Source organism: Lathyrus oleraceus, chromosome 6, assembly GCF_024323335.1.
Source record: "Lathyrus oleraceus cultivar Zhongwan6 chromosome 6, CAAS_Psat_ZW6_1.0, whole genome shotgun sequence".
In the NCBI taxonomy this organism is placed as follows: Eukaryota; Viridiplantae; Streptophyta; class Magnoliopsida; order Fabales; family Fabaceae; genus Lathyrus; species Lathyrus oleraceus.
Window position 1 is genome coordinate 77226471 of NC_066584.1, and position 8153 is coordinate 77234623.

Below are 8153 nucleotides of genomic sequence, written 5' to 3' on the forward strand. Positions count from 1 at the left end.
AGCCAACAATTAACAAATGACCAAGCTCAAATGAAGAATCACATCAATCATGGAGATGCATACTTGAACCTGAAATTCACAACTCAAAATGTAAGTCCAAACCACTAGGTCAAAGCCTAGGGTCAAAAGTGGATCAAAAAGCCAAAACAGAACTTGATATTCAACACAAAGCATGTTTATTCAATCAAGAACAAGTCCTAAAAAGGACCAAACCAAAATCAATAAGCAAGGTCATGTGGTGAGCAAGAGAAGTCAAAGACAATTTCAAAGCATTCAAATGGACATTGAGAATGAAAATTCCAAATCAAAACAGAAATGATTCAAATAATTCCGGAAAAATTCATGAGCATTCAACACATCCAATACAATCATCATACAAAAAATCAGAACCAACAAAGATCATTTGATATGGAAATTAAATTGCACAAGTTGATTAACCAAATGTGTGACACAAACTGTCACACCATATAAACATGTGTGTAAAACAGAAATGGAAAATGAGAAAAATACCAAACCAAACCTCAAACATCCATTAACATGTTAGGAACAATCATGCAAAATTTCAATGCATTTGGATCAATATCAAGCATTTCACAATGGAAAGAGTGGAGCAATATCACAAATGTACACATGTCCACATCTTCTAACACAATTCAAAATCCAGGCATGGTAAAAATCAAGAGATCACACAAAAAAAAACTAGACATCACAAGGATCATTTGGCAAAAAATTGGGGATCATTTGGATCATTATTCAATGAGTTATGATTTTTCAAAGATCATGTATGAAAATGAAATAAACATGTAAAATCATGAAATATATGAAATGAACAAAGAAATTGGAAACAGACACCACCAGGATTCGAACCATGTACATAATTTCCAGGCGCCACAAGATGAAACGGTGTCGTTTTGCAAAGTAGAAAATGAAATTAAAAAAGAATGGAAATGGTACGCCTGGGAATCGAAGTATGTTCCTCATGTGCATGGCGCGCTACAGTATAATTACAGGAAGCCCTAACGTGTACTATTCACAGACGGTGGCTGGCAGTCCCAAGCGGTGGAAACAACCGTCTCCTTCGTGGAGACGGCGGAGGAACAATGCCTCTCATGATTTTTTTCCAGATTTCGCAATTAAGCACACCAAATGAAAGCTTATGCTACCAGGAACACGAATCCAGTATCAATTTGTTCTAATACATCCTATATTATGCAAATCGATCACAAATATTTTTTGACATGTAAACTTCAATTTCTCATAACTCAACCAATAACGCACCATTTTTAATAATAATCATATCAGCATGATCAGGGAGAGAAGACCTACACAACTATGGCAATGAAATAGAGAATAGTGAGATTCGAAATTTCACCTTCCTGAAGAACAGTTGGCTAAAATAGTAGGTTCAGGTCCTTAGTCACGCCCAGATCCACTCTATCAACTCTAATATGAAGCTTTGTGTATGTATGGATGCCTAATTCCTCTTGAATCCAGCTCAATCTTGAATTTCCATCATCACCTTCAAGCTTAGTGTGTGTATGGTTCTAGCACGAATTGGACAGAATAACAGCTGATTCTCACTCTAAACTTCACCAGGATCAACAATTCACCAAGAGAAATGGTGCTTATGTGAGGAATTTTGAAGTTCTTTGTGAGAGAAATTTTGGATGAAAACCCAAAATCTAGATCTGAAACTGTGTGTTCTCAGCAATGCAGTTACAATTAACCTTTTATATGTCCTCCTAATCAATCTGAAATTATCACTAAACCAAGGCTAATGGAGATTAGAAAGTTTTAAGGTGTATGCACCAATTGACATTTTCACCTCATGCATGGGAAACCCACGTGAACAGTGCACCAAGAGGGCCCAAATTCACTCAAAATTAGCCCATGCACACATTAGAATTGAAAATATGTTCATGTGATCAACCAATCTTGATTTTAGCAATTTTCCTTCAAAAATAGCATGCATGAACAAATGGTTGTGTGAATGAATTTCATGCCATGTAATGAATGATTTGGAAACTATATTTCATGAGGAGAATAATGCAAAAAGGAGCACTCAAATTGGAGTCTTGGTTCAAAAGATATGGCCATTTGAATTTTCAAGCACACTTTGCAAAGATTTAATCATAACTCCTTAACCATTCATCATAAATTCATGATCTTGGACTTTTTGGAAATGGGAGAGAAAGATCTTCAACTTTCATGTTGGACAAAAATTCATTTGAATCTTATTTAATGTTGGAAAGTTGAGTTGAAGTTGGTCCAAAACTTGCCATTTTTGGAAACTTTCAAATTACAGGTCATTTTCCATTTTTGGAAACTTTTGATCTGGCTTCAAAATCTTCAAGATAGACACTTGACATGATAAATAGACCTCTTTTGGACATGAATGAATTGTCTCAGACCATTTCTCCACCTCCTAGCCCTCAGTTGACTTGCAGTTGACTTTTATGGGCCCTAGATGACCTGAAACATGTACTGGTGACTTTGAGCCTCTAACACTTGATCAAGTTGCTTCAAAATGATCCTTGATTCATATAAGCTCTCTAGAACAACCATAGGGACTTTTTCTCATGAAAATGCTTGGCTCCTTGCACATGAATTCTCCTGATACCAGTCTTGACTGATGAAATGTTATGCAATGTTAATGACCTAAAAATGAAATGAATGTACAAATGGGGGGGGTGCAAATTTGAGGTGCTACAGCTTCCCCTATTCAATCAACTGGGAACCTGAATGGATGAGAGCAACGGCTGTCAGACCTTCAAGGTAAACAGGGATTGAATACCAAGGAACCGTAGAAATTTGCACTCTGCGGGAAATGAACAAAAAACAAACAGTCGACTTGATGTACACTGACATCAAGGAAAGCGAGGCCATTTACCGATGGCGGCTTGAACAGTCGACTTGATGTACACTGACATCAAGGAAAGCGAGGCCATTTACCGATGGCGGCTTGAACAGTCGACTTGATGTACACTGACATCAAGGAAAGCGAGGTCATTTACCGATGGCGGCTTGAACAGTCGACTTGATGTACACTGACATCAAGGAAAGCGAGGCCATTTACCGATGGCGGCTTGAACAGTCGACTTGATATACACTAACATCAAGGAAAGCGAGGCCATTTACCGATGGCGGCTTGAACAATCGACTTGATGTACACTGACATCAAGGAAAGCGAGGCCATTTACCGATGGCAGCTTGAACAGTCGACTTGATGTACACTGACATCAAGGAAAGCGAGGCCATTTACCGATGGCGGCTTGAACAGTCGACTTGATGTACACGGACATTAAGGAAACGAGGCCATTTACCGATGGCAACTGGTGGAACAGTCGACTTGATATACACTGATATCAAGGAAAGCGAGGCCATTTACCGATGGCGGCTTAAACAGTCGACTTGATATACACTGATATCAAGGAAAGCGGGGCCATTTACCGATGGTGGCTGGTGAAACAGTCGACTTGATATACACTGATATCAAAGAAAGCGGGGCCATTTACCGATGGCGGCTGGTGAAACAGTCGACTTGATATACACTGATATCAAGGAAAGCGAGGCCATTTACCGATGGCGGTTTAAACAGTCGACTTGATGTACACTGACATCAAGGAAAGCGGGGCCATTTACCGATGGCGGCTGGTGAAACAGTCGACTTGGTATACACTGATATCAAGGAAAGCGGGGCCATTTACCGATGGCGGCTTGAACAGTCGACTTGATGTACACTGACATCAAGGAAAGCGAGGCCATTTACCGATGGCGGCTTGAACAATCGACTTGATGTACACTGACATCAAGGAAAGCGAGGTCATTTACCGATGGCGGCTTGAACAGTCGACTTGATGTACACTGACATCAAGGAAAGCGAGGCCATTTACCGATGGCGGCTTGAACAGTCGACTTGATGTACACTGACATCAAGGAAAGCGAGGCCATTTACCGATGGCGGCTTCGACTGGGGAGGAAGAAGATGTCCACAACGGGAGCCAGACAAGACGTTTACCGACGACTCTACTGGGGTTTTTGAAAAGATACATGACCCAACATTGATCGATGACTGGGGAAACAAGATATACAACCAGACGTCAACGGACGAATGGGAAAACTCGACGTTTACCGACACCAAAGGAAGGACGACCAGACATTTACCGATGATTGGGATAAGGATATTCAACCAGACGTCAACGGACGAATGGGAAAAACTCGATGTTTACCGACACCAACATAGGGGTGACCAGACATCAACGGATGACTGGAAAAAGACACTCAACCAGACGTCAACGGACGAATGGGAAAAACTCGACGTTTACCGACACCAACGTAGGGGTGACCAGACATCAACGGATGACGGGGAAGACTCGACCAGACATCAACAGATGAATGGGAGAAAGAAACCACGACGAGACATCGAAAGATGATGAATGGGAAAAAGAAACCACGACTAGACGCCAACGGACGAATAGGAAAGACTCAACCAGACATCGACGGATGAATGGGAGAAAGAGGCTGATGTTACGGACATCGAAAGATGATGTCTACAGACACCCAGAAAAAGAAGGACCCACACGGGGATCAACATGACATCTACTGGTGTTACAAGAATGACATCTACATATGTCGAGACAAGGCCAAACACTTGTCGGGGGCTATTCTGGGGAGTCAAGCTTTCCTTCCATTGACGGGTGAGGAAATAAACCTCTCTGGGGGATTATCAATCTTGAATGTTGTCTGTCAAGAGCAACTGTAGAAAATGTGCCGTACAGATGTTGAACAATGATCCACTTCTGCTGGGGAATCCAACTTTGCAGGACGCACAGGGAGGAACACTCCTGTTGAGCACACGATTCTGATTCGATCTCTTAACTCTGTGGGGACTAGTATTGTTGGGGATACCCACTCAACTAGGGAGTCACCTGTTGGGAAAACACTAACCTCTCAACCATGCTGGGGAAACCAACTCTGAAATCAACCCAAACAACCCAATCGTTGCGATGCTAAACCTTTCTGAGTAACATCTACCCCTACCACTTGAACCCATTCTCGGATGGTCACCACGGCTTAGGGTTAGTCTATGCTTGCAATGCCGATGCATGAGTTTTTTCCAGCGCAATGCTCCATAATCATGGAAATGCTACGCTCTTAATGATGCAATATGCTATGCTTATCTAAATGATGAATGCATAAAAACATGTCCCCTCCGGGGACAACACCGGGGAGCTCAAGGAACTCTGCTGAGGACTGGATGCCACTCCAATTTCCAACCCACTGGGGAATAGCACTGCTGCTGGGGAGAGGATGATCCTTGCTGGGGATGACCTCCACCGAACCCTATCCACTTGGGGACTCCGCTGGGAGAAACAGTCAATGCCCACTTCCACTGGGGAAATTGCCAACCCACGGGCAGAATTAACTCTACTGGGGATAATTTTCACCGAACATGATCCGCTTGGGGATTTCGCCGGGGAAAACCATAAATGCAAACCTCTGCTAGGGATAACTACCAACCCACAGGCAGAATTAACTCTACTGGGGATAATTTTCACCGACTTTGATCCGCTTGGGGACTTCGCTGGGGAAAACCATCAACGCAACCTCCTCTGGGCAAACAGCAACTCAACCCTGCTGGGGGATTGCAGCACTTCAAACCTGGCTGCCAAGAAACAAACTACCCACAAACACCTCTGCTGGGGAAATAGCAACCTTCAAACTCAGTGGGGACTAACGATCTTCAGTCCTGCTGGGGAAATAACACTCCCAAACCCACTGGGGAGATACGGCCTATTTGACACGGAGCTATCTAAATTCATCATAGCTCTTAGTCTTTTGAACACTTCGACTTCCACTCCCTTTGTTATGATGTCTGCAATCTGATTCGCAGTTATGCAGTGTTCCACATTCATCTTCCCATTTGCTACCTGCTCCCGAAGATAATGGAACCTCATTTCGATGTGCTTGCTTCGATCGTGTGTTATCAGATTCTTTGCTAGATTGATAGCTGACATTTTGTCGATTTTAATGGTAATTACTCCATGACTCTTCGTTGTTATCTCTTTGACCATATTCACCATCCATGTTGCTTGACATGCACAAAGAGAAGCAACTATGTATTCTGCTTCGCACGATGATAATGCCACTACTAGCTCCTTTCTCGAACTCCAAGCAACCGGTGCACCACCTATCATGAACACATAGCTAGCTATGGATTTTCGATCCTCAGCATCACTACACCAAGTTGAGTCAATGTATCCCATTAGTCTGCATTTTTTCCTTCATCAACTGTAGGAAATAAAATTCCATAGTCGAGAGTTTCTTTCAGATATCTTAGTATCCTCTTCGCAGCTGCTAGATGTGATACCTTTGACTTCTGCATGAAATATACTCACCATACCTACATTGTATGTTAAGCCAGGCCTTGTGTGACAAAGGTATCTAAGTGACCCAATAAGTCTTTTATATTGGGTTGGGTCGATATCATCTTCATCTGAATCTTTCGACAGTTGTAATCTGGGCTTAGCTGGAGTTGAAGTTGGGTTGCAATATTGCATCTCAAATCTCTTGAGTATTTCACCTGCATACCTTCTTTGATGCATCATCAAACTTCTGCCACTCTTGTAGAATTCGATGCCAAGGAAATATGAAATGTTACCCAGATCTGACATTTCGAATTCCGTGTTGAGATCACCTTTGAAGTCTTCGATCTCCTTCTTGCAGCTACCTATTATCAATAAGTCATCGACATAGAGACATAGTATAAGAAATTCACTCTGGCTTCTTCTTACGTATACTCTATGTCCAGTTATGCACTTCACAAATTCCTTCTCCCTTAGAAATCCATATATCTTCTTGTTCCAAGCTCTTGGAGCTTGTTTAAGTCCGTACAGGGCTTTATGCAGCCTGTACACCTTTCTTTCTTCTCCTTGTTTCATAAACCCAGCTGGTTGTGCAACATAAACTTATTCTTCTAAGGGGTTATTCAGGAATGTATATTTCACATCCATCTGACACATCTGCCAGTTGTTCATGTTTTTTAGACCAACAACCAACCTGATTGTTTCGATCCTAGCAATAGGTGCAAAAACTTCGTCGAAGTCGATTCCTTCTTTCTGAAGAAATCCTTTGGCCATAAGTCTCACATTGTGTCAAGTCACTTCTCCTCCGGGATTCAATGTCACCTTGTATACCTACTTCACATTGATTTCCTTCTTGGGGAAATTCGACAAGTGACCAAGTGTTGTTGACTTCGATTGACTTCATTTCTTGGTCCATTGCTTTCATCCACTTCAAATCTTTAAATACCTCAGCTGCACTGACTGGTTTGACATCTACGTAGAAAGCATAATTTACCAGCTCACTGATCAGTGCATTTTGATGCATATTCTTCTATATTTATAGTTATGCATTTCCATGTTTTAGTTTGGTTATTTTTCCCTTTTAATATGTTTTTATAATTTATCTTATTTTCACACTTATTTGTTTTTCGCTGTTTATTTTCAGCATTAGCAATCTGCACGAATAAATTCATAACTGGAGCTAGGAGTATCGGATCGAGGCGTGCTACCAGTCATTGGAAAGCTAAGAGGAAGAGCTACGACTTTCATGAGAAGCTGATTCGGAGTGAAGACGTCTCAAATAATTCGTTGAAGTTTCGTACTTTAGGAAATATTTTCTTTTGGGTCATTTGTTGGGCCGAATTTAGGTTTTCCGGCCCAGTTTGAATTATTAGTAAACCCTTATTCTGTTTAAAAGGGCAGCCGCGGTACTGTAGCAAACAGACATTATTAACGATAACTTTTTGCTTTTGTGCGATCATGAAGAGGAACTAATCTCCTAGAGTCAATCTGCTGTAACCGAATTTCCAAGGCTTTGAGGTTTTTATTCTATCAATTTAATTTCGTTCTCTTTCAATTCTATTCTATGAAATTTCATTTGCTTAATCTGTAATTTGTAGAATGGTTTTGATTAAATTCGTATGATTGCATTTCTAACTATTAATCGCCGTTTTCGTCGCTTTTTCGTTAAATTGCGTTTGTAAATCGTGTTTGCTTAATTCACGAATGTATTTATCTGTTTGCTTAATTCGGAATATAGGAATATAAATCTGTCATATATCTATTGCGCTTGTCAATCGAATTTGAATC